General features: G+C 44.3%; 1 protein-coding gene and 1 long non-coding RNA gene across 2 annotated transcripts in view; one reads left to right on the top strand and one right to left on the bottom strand.

Moving 5' to 3' along the window:
- Nucleotides 1–21,448, bottom strand: part of PANX1 (pannexin 1) — a 37,380-nt gene that overhangs the window by 15,525 nt on the left and 407 nt on the right. The gene's annotated exons all lie outside the window — the stretch shown is intronic.
- Nucleotides 6–21,448, top strand: part of LOC149875294 (uncharacterized) — a 48,645-nt gene continuing 27,202 nt past the window's right edge. Inside the window, exon 1 of the long non-coding RNA XR_016439637.1 lies at nt 6–3,780. This is a non-coding gene — a long non-coding RNA (uncharacterized LOC149875294). The remainder of the gene's footprint in view (nt 3,781–21,448) is intronic.

Raw genomic sequence — 21,448 nt, forward strand, 5'->3', positions numbered from 1 at the left:
TGAAAAGCAAAGCAGGATAAAGGTCAAAATTTAGGAGCAAAAAAAAAAGAGCATTTAGGCATTTCAAACACCTTAAAATCAGTGGTTTTCAGCCTTTTTTCATTTGTGGAGCCCTTTGGAAATTTTGACTGGAGGTGCAGAGCCCTTTGAATTGTAAGTATGGGTATTCACATACTTTTGACTGATCACAGTCATCTTTTGCAGACACCTTAGACAGTCTGCGGACCCCTGGGGGTCTGCAGACCACAGGTTGAAAACCACTGCCTTAAATCCATTAATCCATTGTATAAAGACCCCACCCCTACTACAAAACAGCAACAGGAAGGGCAAGTTACTTATTCTCACTTGTGGTTCCTCACACCACTTGTTGGAACAGCACCCCTGGTTCTTTTGGCGTTTATGAATGGCACTCTCAACACATGTAAACAACAGTCCCTGTGCGGGACCCCGTTTTTGCTCCCAGCTCCTCTCATTCACTCTGTACAACTGGAAAAGTCCCAGCTCTACTGCAGGTTACCTTGTGTATGACTGACAGGGAGCTAGGAGGAGAAGGTGGCAGGCCTAAGTCTGAAGGCATTTCTGTCCCACCCATTTAGCAAGCCCTACCTATCTGCTCTTAGTCTGCACATATTACATCCCACACAGGAGGCAATGCAGCTGCCTTTTGATGGCCCCCAGTGTGCATGAATAAGCACAACTGAGACTGACAGCTTAAGACTGGCATGTGCCTGACAAAGCACGTGCCTGGAATCACTCAAATGGGAGACAGGTAGCACAGGAGGAGTGGGACCACCTAGGTGGGATATATTTCATGGCAGGGGTGCTGGGCACAGCAGAGGCAGCCACAACATGACCTTTGAACCAAATCCAAACCGAACCCAGCTCCATTCACACACTAAGCTTTATCAAAACAGACTTAATAACAGTGGGATCATCTGCGGAGGCACGATATTAAATAACATAATTGCAATGCAAAAAATAAAGAAAAAGTTTATGACTATTTAAAAAAAAAAAAACCCACGGAGAAATCAGTGCTTATTATATCTGCTGATAGGTTCCTTCCCCACTCCCCTCTTAGTGGGGAAGGAGTAAGAATCACGGCAGGATTGCTTTGTAGGCTATATGTGGAATGATACGCAGGGTCATTTTTACAAAAGAAAGAGGGCCTGTTCTATTAAAAAAGAGCTAAATGCATCAAAACAGTGATTGGGTATAGACTGTACAGCACAGTGAACCAAAGACGGTTAGAGGCTTCATGCACCGCATGAACAAAAACCTTTATTATTATGAGTCATTATTGTAATTGTTTATAAGGCTGCAGTGTCATGACAACATGCTCTGAGCAGTCACAAGACTCTCTTATGAAAACAGTAATTTATTTATCGGATTTACACAGGGCTTAGATGGATTTAACAGGGTTGGTGCAGTGCTCAACCATTATATTCCTCAAAACTCCAGGGACTTGTATAATTCAGAGTTTTCCCCACTGTCTATGGAAGACTAGGAAATACCATGTGGGTTAGCATCCAATTTGAAGGCCCTTCCACAGTCTAGGTATCAGGCTGCAAAGCTGAGCTCTATATCGGGGTCAGCAACATACAGCCTGTGGGCTGGATCTAGACCACAGAGCCACCTGTATTGCCACCCCTTCTCCCCGGGTGAGGGAGAAGCAGTGACAGCAGCAGCATGAGCACAGGTTTAGCTACCCAGGCCCAGCACAGCTCCCCAGGGGATGGAAGAAGTGCTCATGCCTCAATTAGGAAGTGGGGAGCTAGTGGTATGGGTGCAGCTCCCAGCTGCCTGGTCGTGGCACAAATGCAGGTAAACCCTGCTTACTGCTGACATACTACCAAAGCCACTGGGCCCATAGCAGACTGGAGTTAAGTTGTTTCGACCTGTGGCTTGAAAAAGTTGCTGGCCCCTACTTTATGCTCTTCTCCCACAAGTTAGCAAGACTCCTGCTGCTATCAGCAGGGTTGTGGGTGAAACAATAGTAAAGCACACTTTCAGAAGACGGGCAAATAGGAATATGCTGGGTTATGCCTGCCTTAATACCAGTGACATTAGTCAGAAAAACTGAACACAATTCTGGTACAGCAGAATCTCACTCCTTCAAATGAATGAATGTGAGATTCACTGCAAGTGACATTTTTGTGAATGAGCAATGGAAACCGATGAGAATCTACTACTGTGTTCCAGCCATCTCAAATGTCACTGAAGTTGAGGGGAATTAAGGGAGTACTCATTAACTTTTGTCATAACAGGAAAAAAAAAGTTCTACTTAACACACATTTTTCTCTTTATTTGGGTATAATGTAACAAATTATTAAAATTATAACACTGTCACAACAATTTCAGGCAGATGTCACTCCTTATCTCAGTGGTGTACCAGATAAGCCCCTGTGTAATTTAATAGTTCCTCTAGTATAAAAGGTATTTTTACAGATAAGCATAAAACCAGACACATCACGGTACTCAGGAGCTTGTATGTTTGGTGTTTAAACAACTATTGTATCAAATTTTTTTTTAAACATTGTGGAGTTTTACTGATATGAGCCATCATTTATGAAAGCTTTATTAATAAGTTGGAAGAAATTGAATGTTTGTGCTAATTGTGCACTCAAGTGTGCAGGTTACCAAGATCTACTGCATATTATTTTCATAATTTTCACAAAGAATTCTTATCAGTTCTTATCAATAAAACAGGTTTTTAACATAAAGGTATCTTGGAAAGTTGAAACTATTAACATATTTACCTAAAGAGCATGCTATAAAGGTTAAGGCTCTATTATGCAACACACACTGACTCAGGGAAATTAGTTTATGAAAGGGATATATGGTACAGTTGTCTGTGACAGCAGGGGCCTGGATTCAGTGACCCAGGAGGGCACTGCCATCCTGCACTCCTGTGTGTAATAAGAAAAAAAAAGCAGTTACTGTCCAAAATACATTGTCCAGTGTTCATACATAAGAGACTGCTTGTGAATATGATAGAGAGTAGGGGGGACAAGGTAACAGCAAAATGATCTAATTTATTATATGAACAAGCAGTCACAGCACCTCACTTTGCCAAATTTGCAAGAGAAGTCGCAAACATCAATGAAATTATATTTATAGCACCCTTAACATAAAAGGGTGGAGAGGAAGGTTAATTTATATACCAATGAAAGCAACCACCACAGAAGCACCACTCTGCAGAAAGCTGCCCTACTGAATGAATGCACAAAACAGCTGCAGTCTTGTATTACAGCTAAAGATAGAGAAGCCTGTGAAGTGCCAACAGGGTGCAAGGCAGGCAAAGTTCCTTGGGTGAATCTGATATCTTATTAGACCAATTAAATAGTTGGAAAACAATTATTAAGCAAGCTTTCAGGTTCAAAAACCCCTCGTCAGGCTAAGGAAGCTTCTGCAGTTGGTGTGAGCTCTTCCTGGATGGAATGAAAAGTAAAGAAGCCAGAGGCTGGGCTGGTCTGCATGCAAGACAGGCAGTCAGTGAAAATGTAGATTGAGAAGTCAATGGGTGAAAGACAGGCTGGGGGGGTGGGGAGGAGAGAAGGGGGATGAATAGTGGAGAGATACCTAGGGAGTCAGATGTCAGGCAGGTTATACTGTGTCATAAATCCAATGTCTATATTTACTCCATGATTTTTAGTGTCCAGGAAGCTGATGAAGTGGAGTTCATAGGCTCATCCTGGGAAGCGTTTTGTAAGTTTCCTTTGAGGATCAGGACTGAGAGATTGGAGAGAGAGTGGTTTTCTTGGGAGAAATGTGCCCCCACAGGTAATTGGGTATTTCTGTCTTTGATGGATTTCCGGTGTGCGTTTATTCTGGTGTGCAGTTGTTGTTTGGTCTCTCCTACGTATTTTCTGTCAGGGCATTTGGTGCATTGGATGAGATATATTACATTTCTGGAGGTGCAGCTGGAAGATCCGGGAATGCTGATGGCTCTGTTGTGGGGTGCAGTAATTGTGGAGGTGGTGGAGATGTGTTGGCAGGTTTTCCATTTCTGGTCATGGCATGGTCTGGATACATTTGGTGTGTTCTGGGCTTGAGGTCTAATAAAAGATATCAGATTCACCCGAAGTCCCTTGTCTGTCTATGTCCTTAGACCAACACAGCTACAACCTACACCCCTGTAATAGGGTGCAAATCATTTTCACTAGCATACTTGTGATTATCAGCAAACCCACAAAAAGAACTTATTAGGGAAAACAGGGAATTACCTAACAGCAAGCAATTTGAGTACATAGTACAAGTCTGTTACAGTACCTTCCTAGGCCTGCCTTATGGACCATGGTATTGCGTGCCCCAGCCCCACCCATCCCTGGCATGTCACCTGCGCTGAACTTGCAAGCAACCTTCCAGCTGTCTCTCTCAGTGCCTGAGCACTGTCCTGAATTTAAGGTCCCTACTATGGCACTCCAGCCTCTTTTCCCAGTAGCTGTTCCTTGAAGAACCTGATGATAATCCAAATGTTGAGCACCTAACTAATCTGGCTACTGGCTGGACCCCAGGAAAAGATGGCATTCCTAGAAAAAAAGTGATTGAGTGCAGGAAACCTGTGCTTCCTCTGCACTTATGAGAGCTTCTTATTCACTGCTGGACAGTAGGCACAGTACCACAAGATATGCAAGATGCTAATATAGTAACTCTGTACAAGAATAAAGAGACCACAGTGACTAACAACTATTGTGGCATTTCATTACAAAGCACTGTTGGAACAATTGTCACTCAGGCGGTGCTCAGAAGACTTCGGATCCTTGCTGGCTGTGTTTGCCCTGAGTCACAACGCAGCTTCAGAGCTAGCTGGTCCACCATAGATATGATCTCACTCTGATAAAACCAAGAAAAATGTAGGGAACAAAAACCCCTCTATATTGCCTTCACTGACCTGACCAAAGCCTTTGACCTTGTCAGCAGAAAAGGCCTCTTCAAATCATTGGAAAAGATTGGCTGTTCACCAAAACTCAGCATAATCTGCTCTTTTCACAATGGAATGAGGGGAGCTCACTTCGGAGAGATCTGAATATCCATACTGGTAAAGTATCAGGTATTATGAGCATGCTAAGCAAGCAAGTATGGAACAACAACAGACTGTTAAGGTCAAAGTTAAAGTACAGCGTGCTTGTGCCAGTAACACCCTTTTGTATGGCAGCAAATTCTGGACTACATACTTTATACAAGTAAAGCACCTGGACAGCTTCCACTTAAGTTGCCTTTGCCATATTGTAAGAATTTCCTGGCAGAACAAAGCTGCCCACGCTGCGGTCTTGGAACATGCCAATATTCTCAGCATCCGTTCTCTTCTCAGTCTGCATCAGTTTTGATGGCTAGGTCATATGTGGGAAATGGATGATGACTGTATACTCCATAGGAGAGATCCTTGAGAACTCGTCAGAGGAAGAAGACCATGCAGGCGTCCTTACCTCTGTTTCACAGAAGTTTGCAAGAGAGATATGAAGGCAATGATCATTGAGCCAAAAGACTGGGAGAAGCTTGCTGTGGACTGCAGTGTTTGGAAACATTCTGTTGTGTATGCAATGAAGGCTTTTGAGAGAAAAAAGCCCAACACGTGGGAAACTTCAGGAAGAAACCCACACTCAGAACTCTTAGGATATGAACTTCACGTGTGATAAGTGCTGAAGGGGCTGTCATTCAAGAACTAGGTTCTACAGCCACAATCACAGATGTTCAACAAGCTGATATCAGCCTCACTCAAAGCAAATCTCTTGTTTATTGTTTCATGAGATAGATAGATGTCTGATGTGTCACTTGAGCTGCTTTTCCCAGTAGAAAGAGGCTGAATTTCAGGTGAAATTCTTATCCTTCCCATCAACATACTTGTGCAACCTATCTGTGCATGCCCATGTGTATTTACACTGTAGGCTCTTTGGGACAGGGTCTGTTTTCAGCGGTTTTGTAACACAATGGGCACAACAACACTTGACACTTTAATGTGAATTAGCTTATGTTAATGTGGATTAAAGGCATGTGTCTACATGTGCACACCCTTAACACTTATTAAAAATGGTGAATTTAAGCTATTTGTGCCTAAATTTGATACCTGCAAATGCAGGCATCGAATTTAGGCGCAATTAGTTAAAAGCACATTAACGCATGTATAGATGTGTTAAAGTGCATTAATTCTGTGCGTTTGTGGACTGACTTGGGACTAACTGTAGTCCCAAGTCAGTCCACACACAACGTTAATGAGCTTTAATGCCTGCATATACAGATGCCTACCTAAACCCACTTAATGTGCATTAAGCCAATGCGCATTAAATTTTGACATGCTTAAATGCACATACAGACATGCCCAATGCACATTAGCTTAATGTGCATTACATTTAGACACGCTTACATGCATATGTAGACACGCCCAATGGGACCCATTCTTGGTTGAGGCTTCTAGGCACTTCCATAATACAACCAACAAAACTTGGCCAGCTCCTGTTTCCAGGGATGCAAATGAGAGTTTTGACAGTGGTAATTTTTTAAAACAGAGCAGGATTTAGTTGTATTTGATAACTTATGGCCCTATTACTAGAAAAGGATCAACAAACCAAGATCCTTACCTCTTCCCAGAGTCCCAAAGAAAACCTTAAGCTGCTATAAGAAGAGAAAAAGTCAATCAGTGAAATTTTATGGTGCCAGGTAGATTTCCTGTTGTGGTTCATCAGTGTTTGTGTTCCACCACATTTCAACAGTGGTAGAGTGCAAACCTCTACTCGGACTTTAACTCTGACAACTCTCTGGTAAGATAAGCATTAAGAACTTCATTTTACAGAAGTCAAATTAGTTAGAGAGCCTAATTTTCATGACTGCAGCTTTTCTTCTCCCTGCCCATAGATCTCAATTTGACACCTATGGAAGTGGTCAGATTTCAAGCAGCAGGTACTTTTGAAAACTGATGATAATCACATCCTTTTTTTCTGACTATGTATCAGAACGTTTAGTTCATTTCAGAATTCAGCCCTGCATAACTAATCACTTGTTCTCATAAAGGAAACTCATTATTAAGAACAAATATTAAATTTTTATTTGAAAATATTCATTTTATAACTATTTATTACTTATGAGGCTGAAAATGTGTTAGGCAAATCACAGACAAATTGAACAAGTCACAGGACCAAGATATTTGATTATGAAAACACCAAGCAAGATCTGTTCACTTTAGTGCTATTTTATTTCTGATAGAATGCCAGGATCTGAACAAAACAAAATAAAACACATTTCCTGCTCCAACAGGCTTTCACTCTAAGGCACACAGGGTGCACTGAGACATCCCAATGAAGAATGGACAACTTTGTATGTGATGGAGGCTAGATGAGATGTTACTGTTTTTGGGCACATCTACATATGCAATTACAGAACATGAATAAATTGTGGAGCTTATTGCTCCGAGTTTATTGCTCCTGGGTATGCCATGTGAACATGCACCCAGGAGCAATAAGCTCCGGACCAATAAACACCACAGATTATTCATGCACAGCAAGTTTAGGTGGGGCAAAGCAGCACTGGCTGGCAAGGGTCTGGGGATCAGCCGACCCAGCTCAACGTGCTGTGGAGGACCTATCTGGGGCACAAGGGTGCTTCAGTGTGGGGCTAGCCAGCAGGCATCCCCTACACTGAAGCACTCTCATGCCCCAACCAGTCCCTCCAGTGTCTACATGTGCACTGCTGTGGAGGTTTTTACTCTCCAGCAGGATAGTATGTGTATTTACAAGTACTATCCTGCTGCAGAGTAGATTAGTTTACTCCAGCCCAATAGGGGCACATGTGTAAATGCCAAGATGTATACTGTGTAGCTAATTAGTCAACTGTGCATTAAACATCTCGTGTAGATGCATCCCTTACTATAGATACTTCTTGAATCAAAGTTGTTGGTTTGGTGAACTAAGAGAAAGTCATCCGGCATACAAGCAAGGCATTGGAAAAAGGCCTAAGTGGGTGCTGAAAAAAGAAATACACTTGTTCATTCATGCTAGCTTTGGTGATGAAGCAGAAGACATTCCATAACACAAGACTGTTGCAAAGCTGTAAAGGCAAGCGTAAGCATTTTAAACTTAATGAGCTGTTTACTGGGGATACAGTGCAGAGATGCAAGACGGGATAAGTAAATGAACTGCCATTCATCCTTTACTTTCCACAGATAAGCAACTGGTCTCTCAAATTGCTAATTATGGGGCATAATTTATTCAGTAATGTAGGAAGTTGAGCACATTACAACCAATTAGAGCACTGAGTCAATCAAAAAGGGATACATTTTCAAGCTAATAGCTTTCTTATCTATTTATGACTAAAATTGTGCCTTTGGATGAACAGGAAGAGCTTCCTTAAAATGTTTCAATTCTGGCCATGTAGACATTAACAAGAAAACTCCCACTGACTCTACTGGGGCTTCAGCTGAGGTTAATGGGAACTGCAGATATGCCTCTAAAATCAGAATTTGGCCTTAAAAGCCTGAGCAGATCTTTTAAAAATACTATTTTATTGCTCTATACAAGACATTGCCATGCTTAAGAATACTGATATTCACTAGGGCTGTGCAAAGCTTTGGTCTGTGATTCGATTCTGCCCGATTCGGTGGCCAAATATCTGAATCTGAATCAGATCAGAGGACCCTTTAATCTCTCCAAATCGATTCAGAACCCTCCAAATCAATTTGGAGAGATTCGGACAGATTTGGCCATTTGGACACAGAGACAGCTTTAAATGATTTTCTATATACCTCTAGGTAGCAGGGGCTCTGAACCCTGCAGTGCTGGGGCAGATGCAGGATCCCACAGCAGCGCGGGGGGCTCAGCAGCAGACCTGGAAGCGGACCAGAAACATTTCCAGTCCGCTTCCTGGTCCACCAGGGAGTGTGCTGGGGACCCACTCCCACGCCCTCCCAGCTCAGCAACTGGTACCTCCTGGGTCTGGGGGGGGCACCTGGGATCCCCCTGTGGCTGATCCACTTCCAGGAAGACCCGGAAGTAGACCAGAAGTACTTCCAGTTCACTTCCAGGTTCACTGCCAAGCACATTGAAGAGCCTCCTGCGCTGCTGTGGGATGCTGCCTGTATCTCCAGGTTACTTATGAGAATGTTGTTTGGGACATCAGTATTAGCAATTCATTAGTATTCAAAAGCATTAGAGGCCAGTACAGTACAGTATATCCATTTCATTCCCTTCATCTGGGCAACCAGTGACTTTGTCAAAAAAAGCAGTCAAGGTGTTTTGGATTGATTTGTTGTTAACAAATCCACTGAGGCTGCTATTTACAAATTCTCTTGACTTCCTTACAAATATGGTCCAATAATTTCCTGGATATTGAAGTCAGGCTGACCAGTTAGTACAGCCAATAACTGATGGAGTATAACTATTTATTCAAATATCCAGAAAAAAGTAGCTCCATTGCTGAGTATAAATCTGGCACAAAATTAATTCACCAATTAATTACTAAATCCTTTAGTAGTTCTAAGTATGTAGAAAGTATGTTGGGATTGTACTGTGTATGGAAAGGGGGCTACAGGAACATAGGAGTGGAAGGTATCTCCTGGGTCACTGAGTGAAGTCTTCTGCAATTGCAATAATTAACCAAAGGAATTCCCAGAAATCTGAAATGCTCAAAACTCCCTAAGCAAAAGGGAAGGTTGAAGGCTATTTTCTACCGACTCATCTCGGCAAGGTTTTCCAGAGTGCTTTATAGATCTCTCTCTCTCTATCCCCTGATGATTTTCTATGGTACCAATGACTGTAGAACCTAAACAATGGCACAAGCAGGAAAGCTTTAGTTTTCAAAGCCTCAAGCATTCAAACCTCCACGGACATAAAAAATTTGCATCTAATCCCATATCTGAAATGTGTATCAAAATTTGTTTGCACAAAGTTCCAGTTACATGAGGGCTACAGATGTACCCAACACCTAATTAAAATTAATATTTACCTTATAATTCATATAAAGCTAAACTGCAGCTACCTTTCAGGTGAAAACAGTTGTTTGCTAGTACACAGCAACTTGCAGAACAGGGGAGAAAGTAAAGATGATGACAGTATCCAAGATTAATTGCTGAAGGACTCCAGGAAGGAAGAATATATTTATCCAGTTTAAATGTGGCCAGAGCACTTGTACTCTTTTGAAAAACAATTCCTGTACCCTGATGCGTGGATATTTTCATGTGTGACTCATCCCCTGATACTGCTTTCACATGCAACTAATCTTTCCCCACTGTTTTAGATTTTGGTCTTCTTCAGACCTGAAATACTACATTTACTCAAATAAAGCTCCTTATCCTACATTCACATACAACAAAACTTCATTAAATACCCTGTCTATCATTAAACTGCCATAGTAGCACATACTTAACAATGAAAAGCAACTCTGAAGTTGATTAAGTGCAGTCAACACCAAATATAACTATGAAACACATGGCCCACATCGAGCAAACATACTAAATAGGAATCCTTTTTTTATTTACAAATTTTATTAAAAAACACACATATTCCCCTAAATTTACAGTTTCATATACTGATTAACTTTGTTTTCCAAAAACTTCATATTGTAAAAATAACTACATATCCAAAAAACATACAACTATATATGTTAAACCCTTAAAACAGCATGCATCAACATCCCACGCAAACCCCTACAGAACTCTTTTCTTCATAGAGAACCCTATGAAAAAATGACTCCCTCCATAACCACCTGAAACTCTCCACCCCTCCCATCAGTCCTCTCTTTTGGTTCAGTGAAACACGTGTGTCTAGTCTTTTTTCCTCCACTTCTTCTCCAATCACTTGTTTATCCAGACGGATGTAGTATTTCAGTTCATACAGCACTCTCTTTCAGTGAAAGCCAACCCCTTCAAAACCCAGAGGTTTCTTCCTTTCCATAAACAAGTTTTAACACATGCTAATAAAGTTCTTAATCATATTTCCATGGGTCCCTTTGGTATGGGTTCCTATAGTACCATCTCCTGTGCTAACAACAGGTTTATTTTGGTGACACTCAGAAAGTGGCAGACCCTGTCGCACACCATCTTTGTATACGTACGCTCCCAAAACGCTTATCCCACCATTTCTTCTTCCCTGTACCTCTCCCTTGCACCTTGATGAACTCATCAAGCTCCATCCAGTTGCACCTCTCTCACCAGTAAGACATTTCTTACAACCCTGCAGGCCAGCATGCTCCCTTTTAGTTGTTTACCCGTCATGGTGCCCCACACCTTCACTTGTCTTTCTGTGAAGTTTCTCACCAGCACCATCCTGTCTCTCCCCTACTGCTTTCATCAATTTCTTATGATCCTTCAGGGCCTCCAGCCCTACCTTCCTTTTTTTATATATCTGCATGAAACCTTCCCTCCTGATGTAATCACTCAGCACTTGTCATGCCCATGGACTCTTCAAAGAGGTCTGATACAATCCCCATTTTCCCAACATTGCAGCTGTGTGAAATCAGGTGATCTGTGCTTCTTTTCCCTCTCCCTTCATTATTGCCTTTCATACCATGCTGATGTATTTCGCACAGATGAACAGTCCCAAATCCCATAGCTCCCATCTTCTTCCATCTTTCTTGCTTTGTACAGTTCAGATGTAGGCAAATTGTCTCTTTTGGCATTCCAGCAGAACACACGTATTTCCCTCTGTACTTCCGCTATCTGCCACCACGTCAGTGAGACTACAATTCCCATACATAAAATAATCAGCAGTAGCACAGCCTTAACTGCTGCCACTTTTCCAGCAAAAGACAGTGTCCTTCCAGACCATAACCAAAGTATTTGCTGCATCTTCGCTGTCAGCTTTTCCCCTTGATCTTCATGTACTATCTTCTGGAAATTTTTCCTCATCCTCAAAGCCAGCATCTTGGCCATCATCTTATAGTCTATATTAAGGAGCATAATTGGTCTCCAGTTTTTCAGTTCTTTCCCCCTTTCTTGAAAAGTAAGATCACACTGTCTCTCGGAAGATCCTTCCCTGCCTCTGTTTTTACAAGTTCCTTGAAAAGCTCCACTATATCCTTTGCTACCTATGCCCAAAACTCCTTGTAAAATTCCACAGGTAGCCCATCCCCTCCTTTTAGTGATTTTCCTCTTTTAAAGGTTTTTAAGCATTCCTCCACTGCCTTTACATTTTTTCTCCCGTTTTCTTTGCTTCCTCCTCCTCTACCAGGGTGGAGAAGAGACCGGGTTTTTTTATTTAATTGTATTTTTATTTTTTTGTTAAGATGCTTTTTAAAAAAAAACAACAACCCTATATAAGATAGTTTTATTTTAAAATATGTTAAAGTTCAAAGCTATTATCACGGAACAGGGAGTATAACTTCTAATGATATACTATTTGAGATAGTGTATTCATGTAACCTTTTTAGAAACATTTTATAAATAGGTCACAACAGGTCATGGACTATATTGGAGGCTCCTCTGTAGATTAGTAAAGATTAAAGGAAACCACTCTACCCAATGGGACTCAGTGCTCAGTCTAGAAGATTCCATGAAGCATTGCTATGATGCTTAGTTTCTGTTCTCAAACTGTGGATTTGTGTCTCCAGAGATAACATCCTTGTTAACAGCAATATATGGAGATAAGTGATAAACAAGACCCGATTAGTGATTACCTACCCATCAGCCCTCTTGTCTCTCTGCAAGTTTGTGTACACATCAAGCCCTTATACCTCTCGCTAAAAGTGCAAAGTTTCAAGAAGTTAAATGAATAGAGGATATCAAACAAGAATGCACCTTTTATCGAAAACAATGATTAAATCAAGGCTTCCTAATGATTTAAATCATGATTTAAAATAGATTTGATTTAAATTAAATCCACCCTATCCTCTACTTTCTCTTCAATCTCTTCCAGCAGATCCTTCACCTTCTGTTTCCTCCTTCCGATAGAGCTCTTCATAAAAACTTCTTGTTGCCTCCAACACCTCATCCTGCTTTTCCACCTTCTACCCGCACCACTTTTAGTTCTCCTTTTGCTATTTTCACTCCAAGCGAAAAGTATCAGTACCACTCTTCGCTTTCTTCCACCCAGGGTGTTTCTGCTTAAAATATTCTCTCTCTCATCTTTCTTTTCAATCTATTTCTATCTCTTGCCTTGTTTCTGCTAGTTCTTCTCATACCTGTCTTCCTTCTGTGGCTTCCTTTAGCTGCTCCTGCATCTTTCTTTGCAGCTCTCTCAGCTCTTTTGTTCTTTTCCCCATGGCTCTTCAGTCTTCCTTCCTGAAGAAGTCTCCTATTCTCTTCTTCACCATCTTCCACCGTTTTCTGGTACTCTCAAAATATTTCTTCAGTGTTCTCCACACCTCATACTCATCTTCTTATAGTCACACATTTAACTTCCATGTTCCCCATCCTATTACTGGGTTCTTACCAAGACTCAGTTTTGTCTTCAACATCTCATGATCACTAAATGCTACACACGGTTGCTTTCTTCCTTATCTGTTTATTTTGATACAAACACAAAGTCAGTTCTTGATTGCTTCTTTCCACTGGGATCAGTTCTAGTGAAAATTTTCTCCCCTGCCCATACATCTCTTAGTGACTCTTCTTTTATTATATTTGCTAACAATCTGGATGAACTGCCTAAGTTTCAGACTCCTCTTTCCCCATGTCTGTCACCCACTTCTGTTATGCAACTGAAGTTCCCACTATTATCTGTGGTATTGCTCTGACCATGTAAACTACTAGCTTTTAAGCACAGCTTTCCTCACCTCCCACTCTGGTGGTGCATATGCATTGAAAACTTGTATTTCTGCTCCCCTGAATGACAGTATCCTTCACTGCAGTCTGCCACTGATGATTTTTTCCACCTGCTTTGTTTTTACCTCTGCATTTTTTAATAATATTGCCACTCCAGCCACTTTGTTCTCATTTGTCCCTGACCACCAAGACGGTCCCCATCTCCACTGCTTCTCAGTGTCTATATGCCTTTTCCCCGGTATACGACATTCAAGTAGACAGATTATGTCTGCGCCATTACTTGTTTCAGCACTGTTTCAGCACAGAGTCAGAGGAGGGGCACACAGAAGTGCTCTGGGTTAGAATACAGGGCAGTCGAAGGGAAAGAGACTTAACGGTGGGGTCTACTACAGACCACCCAACCAAGAGGAAGAGCTAGACCAGAAATTCTTAAGTCAGCTCACAGAGGTAGTTAAGTCAAAGGACGTGGTCATCATGGGTGACCTGAACTTTCCAGACATCTGCTGGGAAGAGCAGTCAGCCAGGTCTGAACACTCACGTAGGTTCCTAGCCTAAATGGAGGACCTCCATCTAACTCAGGAGGTGCACGGCCCCACCAGGGGAGATGCCTTGTTGGACCTGGTGCTGGCCATGGGAGATGACCTGGTGAGGGGGCTGTGGGTGCTTGACCACCTGGGCGACAGCGATCATCGCCTGCTGGACATCACCATCCAGTGCAAGGTGGCAAAGGCCTGCAGCAAGGCAGCAGCCCTAGATTTCAGGAGGGCAGACTTCAATGAGCTAAGGAGAATAGTCGGGGAGGCACTGAGGTCCCAGAGGGGAGGGGAGCCAGGTATCCAAGAAGAGTGGTCGCTCCTTAAGGAGACAATCCTCCATTCCCAAAGGGAGGCAATCCCAACATGGATCAAAGAGAGCAGGAGGGTGCAAAAGCCCCTGTGGCTCAACAAAAGCATCCAGGAATGTCTCCTAGCTAAAAGGGAGGCACACACCCAATGGCAGAGAGGGGCCACCACCAGGGAGGACTATACTGCGGTTGCTCAGTGATGCAGGGGGGCAGTCAGGAAGGCCAAGGTGGAGATGGAACTGGGACTAGCTATCTGGATTAAGGACAACAAGAAGGTCCACTTCCAAGAGAAGTGGTGCTGGCTCCTACCCTGGGGGTCTTTAAGACAAGGCTAGACAATCACCTTGCTGGGGTCATTTGACCACAGTACTCTTTCCTGCCATGGCAGGGGTCAGACTTGGCAGGGGTCAGTTGATAATCTGCTCAGGTCCCTTCTGACCCTACTAACTATGAAACTATGATCTGTTTCCATTTTACCTTTTTAATACACTTCTGACATTAACAAATGCTATCATCAGTGCCATTGTGCTAGTTTTAAAATGAGTGTGCCTGTCTAGTTAAAGTTCGCCAGCGTTGCTGCTTGCCATGGCCAGCTCCACCCCTCCGCCATTCTCATGCCTGTAGCTTTTGCAAGCTGCCTGATTGCCTTTGTATTCAGGAAGGCTTCCATTTTCTCGCCTCCCCATTTTTTCTTGTCTCCCACTCCTCTGACTCATTTCTCTCATTTTCAGGTTCCTTTTTCCTGATTTTCTTCTCTTCTGTTTTCTTCCTTTCCCCTCCCTGACTCATGGGCTCTTTTACTTGTTCCACCTCCATATTTGGGCTCTCTGCCACTCCCACCTCCCCCTCTCCTGTTTCTTTTCTGCCACTTTAGTCACAGATACCAGACCCCTCTTTTCCCTCTTGTGCCATCTCATCTATCATTTGCACCTTGCTCTCACCCTCCTCTTCTCCTCCACTCTCCCTTTCTGACTCATGCTGTTCCTTAGGGAGTTTAACCTTACTTGCATAGGCTTTGGGACATCTGTGATAAGTATCCCTCCCCACAACAGCTTGTGCGTTTTAGGAATTCCTGGCACTCTGCAACATTATGCCCCATAAACCTGAGGCACACAATAATACAAGATACTCTTGAAAATGTTGGCAATCTTCCCCTAAATTCAGTAGCATTGTGGCAGAAAGCCACCTTGGTTTCTCCCCAAAATCTCTGCCCTGTGACTATGTGATTAGATGGGCCAGCACAGAGGATTCACACCTCAGCCCTGTCTCTTTAGGTAACATGAGCTGGCTGCATTCTCGAGGGAGGGGGGAAACCTGCTCCCTCTGCCTACGTGACTGGCATCAGCCACCTGGGTGAGGGGTTTCTTCCTGGGGAGCTGGAATCTGCCCAGTAACAGGTGATGTATTTCAAATTGGCTGGCTGACAGCCAACTGGGGCTGACCTCCACTGGCCCAGGTGAATGAGGTCGCAGGGGCTATACAGGTTGCGGGGGGGAGGAGGCTCTCTCTCTTCGGCCATGAGGTGAAGCAGCAGCAAAGCAGGGGAGGCAGAGAAGCCTTACTGTCTGGACCTAGCTCTCTCTCTCACCCCAAGACTCCAGGGGGGAAACTGGAGAACTCTGGAAGATGCTTGTGAGTAAGCTACTCAATCGGATTAGATATTTAGCTGGCAGTAACACAGATGCGTGATCAAAAGGCTACCTCAGCCACACTGTTTGCTCTTTAGGATTTCTAAGATATTGCTCAATCCTGTACCCTAGTTTACCCTACCCCTTGTAATCAATAAAGTTCTCCTTTTTGACTGGTGTGGGAGACTTATTGAGGGGTGGGTCTAAATTATGCCTAAGAGACCCCTTAGGTCTGCGGACTAAGGGAAACTTTACTTTTAGTCCCCTTGACTTGGGGAGTGCCCCAAGTGCCTGTACTGGGTCGAGTACCCGTCGGACTATTAGGCCTGTGTTTCCCCGAGGACACAGGGCCGAGACAGTCCCTTCTCGGGGTGGTGCCGGCGATGTTACCCCCTGCTCTGGGAGAGGGGTCGGCCAAGCATAAGGCGCCTCTAGGGAGGCGTTCGGAGCCCAGAAGGTGGGCGGGCGCAGGGAGGTGGGCGGCTCAACGCAGGAGTGCCCCCTACTAGCCCGCCACAAGCATAACCTAGAAAAGCAGAAAATAATGCTTAAGTGCTATTTAAAGGCAGAGCATAATTTTTACAAAACTAAACACTCCAATACATTTTGTATCCAACTTTGTAAATGGTAAATCAGTGTCATGTTTTGGACATGGAAAGCCCCTCACTAATTTCCCAGAAATTAAAAGAATCTGTGCTTACATCACCATTCCTGTTTAAGGATTTTTCATAGATTTCATAGACATCAGGGCTGGAAGGGACCTCGGGAGATCATCGAGTCCAGCCCCCTGCCCAAAGGGCAGGAAGTCAGCTGGGGTCATAGGATCCCAGCAAGATAAGCAACCAATTTACTCTTGAAGGTGTATTTACTCTTGAAGGTGTTTTTCGGAAAGAGAGTACAAAGATATAGAGCCAAGAAGCAAATGTGCAAGCAATCTTGACCTGGCACATGCTTTCATCAACCATAAATCCCACATAAATATTTTGGGGAGATTTCAGGGAAATCTGGGAAATAACCACATACTTTGGTTATGATTAAGGAGACAGTTTTCAGTCACGTATTTCTTCAGAAAATACTCCCGAACTTCCATGTGACTTTCCCTCACAGAATGATTTCAGAATCTAACTCTCATTTACTACTTATCTACTCTACATATAAGAAACATAAAATACAGTTCATCCAAAACTACTCCCTATAGTAATAGCTTATAAAAGGATGCACCCTATAGTTCACTGCAGCACAGTAGACTGATTGATTAACAAGAGGCAGAACAGAAGGCACATCTGGCAAAATTTAGGTGCCCCAATCCAAAACTTAGAGTGAAAACTCCTCCTCAGCTGCTGCCTCACCTTGGAGGCACCTAAACTTCAGTCATCTTCCTTTTTTCTTTCAAGTGCTGTGAGCTGGGCCTTTGCAAATGCCTAGAACTGCCCCCAGCTTGATGGGGCTGGGAAGTGCAGCACAGTGCCTAGCTCAGATAAAGTTCATCAGGGTCAAGGAACTAAATGCTCCTTCCTTGAAGGACTTGATCCAGAAGGTGGACTCTGAGCATGCTGAACACACATCACAGGATAAGGTGCTAAGGGCAATGATGGCCACAACTTGCTCTAAAATGCGTCTCAAAGAAGAGCTGGTAACTCCCCACTTACACCTGGAAGGGCCAAATTCAGACCCTTCCTCTCTCTGACAGGGAATCAAACCCCCAGCTCCCTGGAGGTGATAGGATATTCTTAGAAGGACACTTTCCATACCTACTGCTGTGCAGCTGTGACACTAGGCAGCAAAGCAAGCAAGATTCAGTGGCCCTAGAGGGAGAGCACAAAATGGAGAAGAACTACATAGCCTAATTGTTAGGATACTTGCTGGGGGGCTAGGGGGAAGGGAAGAGAAGCTGGGGTGAACAATTCCCAGGACTGCAGTGTATCCAATTACTTGAAAAAAAGAATACAGGAAGAGTCCTGGGGCATAGGCCAGAACCTAGGTCTGTCCTCTGTCTGTTCCCCTCCCACACCTGTGAACCATGGTCTTTATTACGCAGTGTCTGTGGCCCAGTGAATCTTATTCTATTTGTTGCACAGGGACATAGAAATGAGGCAGAAAATGACCTCTCCCCACATACACACAGCCTGTAGCATAGTGTTTAGGACACTCTCCTGGGAACTGTGGATTTGAATCCCCTTAGGGCAGGGGCGGGCAATTATTTCAGGCAGAGGGCCGCTCACTGAGTTTTGGCAAGCCATTGAGGGCCACATGACAGGCAGCCAGGGTCAGATAAATATTAATTTTATAAATTTTTTAGGGGCCCCACAGGCCAGATAGAATGGCTTGGTGGACTGCATCTGGCCCTTGAGCCACATTTTGCCCACCCTTACCTTAGGGAGAGGTCCTCTTATACCCAGGTCTCTTATTTCTTGGGTGCGTGCTCTGGCCACTAAACTATTATATAAAGGCAGAAGCAGCTCCCTGCCATACCTCACATTTTCAAACAGTAAGTCTATTCAGTTCTTTGAAAGAAAGGACATGGGCACCTATCTTAGTCAGGGATGATTCAGCCTTGAGCAGGGGGCTGGAGTAGATGACCTCGTAAGGTCCCTTCTAACCCCATTTTCCCAAGATCTTATGTGATTGGTTGGTCCCAACCAGACACAGGTGCCTCCCTCTTACCCCGAGTAAGACATCTGAGGGTTGAGATTTTGGATTCCCCCCATTCTCAGTGTTTCCTTATTGTCTATCTGTAGCCATCAGAGCAGTGGGTATGCTTTAGGCAGCTCCCTCCTTAGTAGGCTACCTGTTTTTGACCTAATTCTAAGATGCCCGATTCTCCCCCATCCTGAATAGGGAGCCTAAAACACCTAACAGAGAAGCCAGGAACCTAGGGCTCCTATACACATGCAGGGGGGCTGCTTCAACGTGCTGTACTTATGATTAACTGAGTCTGCTGGAGCGTGGTAATTACCACACTCCAGCAGACTCTAGCATCACAAGTATCTCCGTGCTGAAAGGTCTGTTCAATAAGCTTTAGCTCAAAGCATTCCACCGCCATTTTTCAGTGTGGGGACACTAATACACATGATGCTCCGTGCCCTTTAATTAGCATGGCTCTTGGAGCTGCACGTGTATAAATGCCCCTAGATAGTAGGTGATCCACGACACAAATTTGAGACACCCAAGATCTGGCTCAGAACACTTACTACAGCAAGTCGGACTAGTCCCATCCATAAGTTTACATGTTTGCCAGATCAGACCTTAAAACTATTACCAGTTAAGTCACAAATTTTCTAATTTACAGCTTAAGTTCGATAAGATTGTGACTTGCCTTGGGGGGACTGGTTGTGGAGGTTGCAGAGGGAACCATGCCACTCACCCAAAGGCCAGTTATAGTCTCTGCAGTTGTAAGACTGCACAGACTGAGCTCTCTGTGCACGCTCAGGCAGAGACATCTTTCCAAAAGAAGGGGAGGTAGGAGAGAGCAAACAGGCCATGCCTCAAGCTCAGGGATGGACAGTCTCCCCCATGGTACAGTCTTGATTTCCCACTGGGCTACTGCAGTTAGAAGCATCTACTCCCTCTTTGGGAGCGTATCATAAAGGCTCCATTCAAATACTGCAGATCACTTCTGGGGTCTGTAGACCACTGTCATGCTACAAAATTTATCACAGCCAACCATATATCCGTAGTATCAAGTTTTGAAAAGAAAGGGGGTGGGAGGGCTTTTACAATCCATGGAACAGAATCTGGGAATCTCCGTCATAAATCATTAGTAACTTACATACCCTTTGCCCTTTAATCTTGTGTGCGCATGACCATTTCTCTAGGACTGAAGAAAGCAACATGACATTTGAGAAATCAGTGGCAGAGCTATTTGGCCTCTATAATCACATTTAGGAGAATGCTGCTATTAATAACAGACAATAAGAGCAGGGAAAGAGAGAGCATGAAAAAAGACAGATCAGTAGCTGGGATGTCAGCATGGGCTTGAGAGATGAGATCCCCCATTTCACCACTGACTTCTCTTTCTGACCTTGTGTGTTTGGGGAACCGAGACACAGTGACCCAGTTACTTACCCAACTGGGATAAAAGCCCTTCCTCACCGGCAGTCTCTCAGCGTAAACATGCTGCAGACTGTAAGGTTCTCAGATACTCACTCGAAGGGCCATAAACATACCAAAGGCAACAGCACGTAAAATAAAGTACTCCCGATATACTGTAATATCAAAGTCCAACAAAGAACACAAGTAAACATAACAATCAAACATTTGTTCCCTGCCAAATGTAACATCATTTAACGGCTGAACAGAAAGAGAACGACGGAGCAGAGACGGCCAGGGCTTTGCCTGGATCGCTATATACGAACAGCCATTTACTGGGTCAGCCCATGGGTCTATCTTGCCCACTCGTCTGTCACACAGGGGCCGAGAGCGGATGCTAGAAGGGAGAGTGAACTGGATCTGACCACGGCTCTTTCCCACCCCGCACCGCTCCTCCGGTTTGCAGCCTCCAGCATTTAAGGTCTGGAAGTCCAGTTTCAGAGGCTGTGCCCCTCGCTCCAGTGCTCATCAGCTCCTCATGCCCCTTTCCTCCAAGAGTGTGTCCCATTCCTTTTTGAATTTGCCAGCTAAAGCATCAGCTCCCACAACACCTGGTGACAACAAGCTCACACTTTGGTTACACGCTGGGTGAAAGAGAACTTCCTTTGGTTGGTTACGTGTATACACGTGCTCCAGAAGCGGGAGGGGGGTGCTTTAATTAGAGCAGCTCTGAGAGCTGTGCTAATTAAAACGCCCAGAGTGTCTCACGTATCAGCGCCCCTGAGCTTAAAAATGTTGGTTGAGGGACTTCATGTAAAGCTCATCGAACAAGCTTTAGATAAAGCACCCCTGCTGCCATTTTTAAGCGTAGGGATGCTGATACATGAGGCTCTGGAGGCTGCTATCGGACTCGACTGAGTGTGCCCCGACGCTGCCACTGGGGTGCATCGCAGCAGCCTCGCTGCTCGTGTATCGGTGCCCTTAGTCCTGGTCTTGCCAGAGAGTCCAGAATCAATCCCCACCGACTTCTCTTCGCCGTGTGGGATTCAGCAACCCGTGCTCCTGCCCGGCCACGAGCCTCTCTTCTGCACTGACCGCACCTCGCCTCCTCCGGGAGCCCCTCGCCGCCCTTCTCTGGACCCGCTCCTAGGCCCCTTGGAGGCGCGGAGGGGCACGGCACTCTCACAGCCGCCCAGAAGAGCCCCCGCCCTAACGCGCTCTCGGCCCCAGCCGGGGCAAACAGAAGCACGCGTCTCCCACACGAGG

Source organism: Crocodylus siamensis, chromosome 1, assembly GCF_052110815.1.
Source record: "Crocodylus siamensis isolate JL-2025a chromosome 1, ASM5211081v1, whole genome shotgun sequence".
NCBI lineage: Eukaryota > Metazoa > Chordata > Crocodylia > Crocodylidae > Crocodylus > Crocodylus siamensis.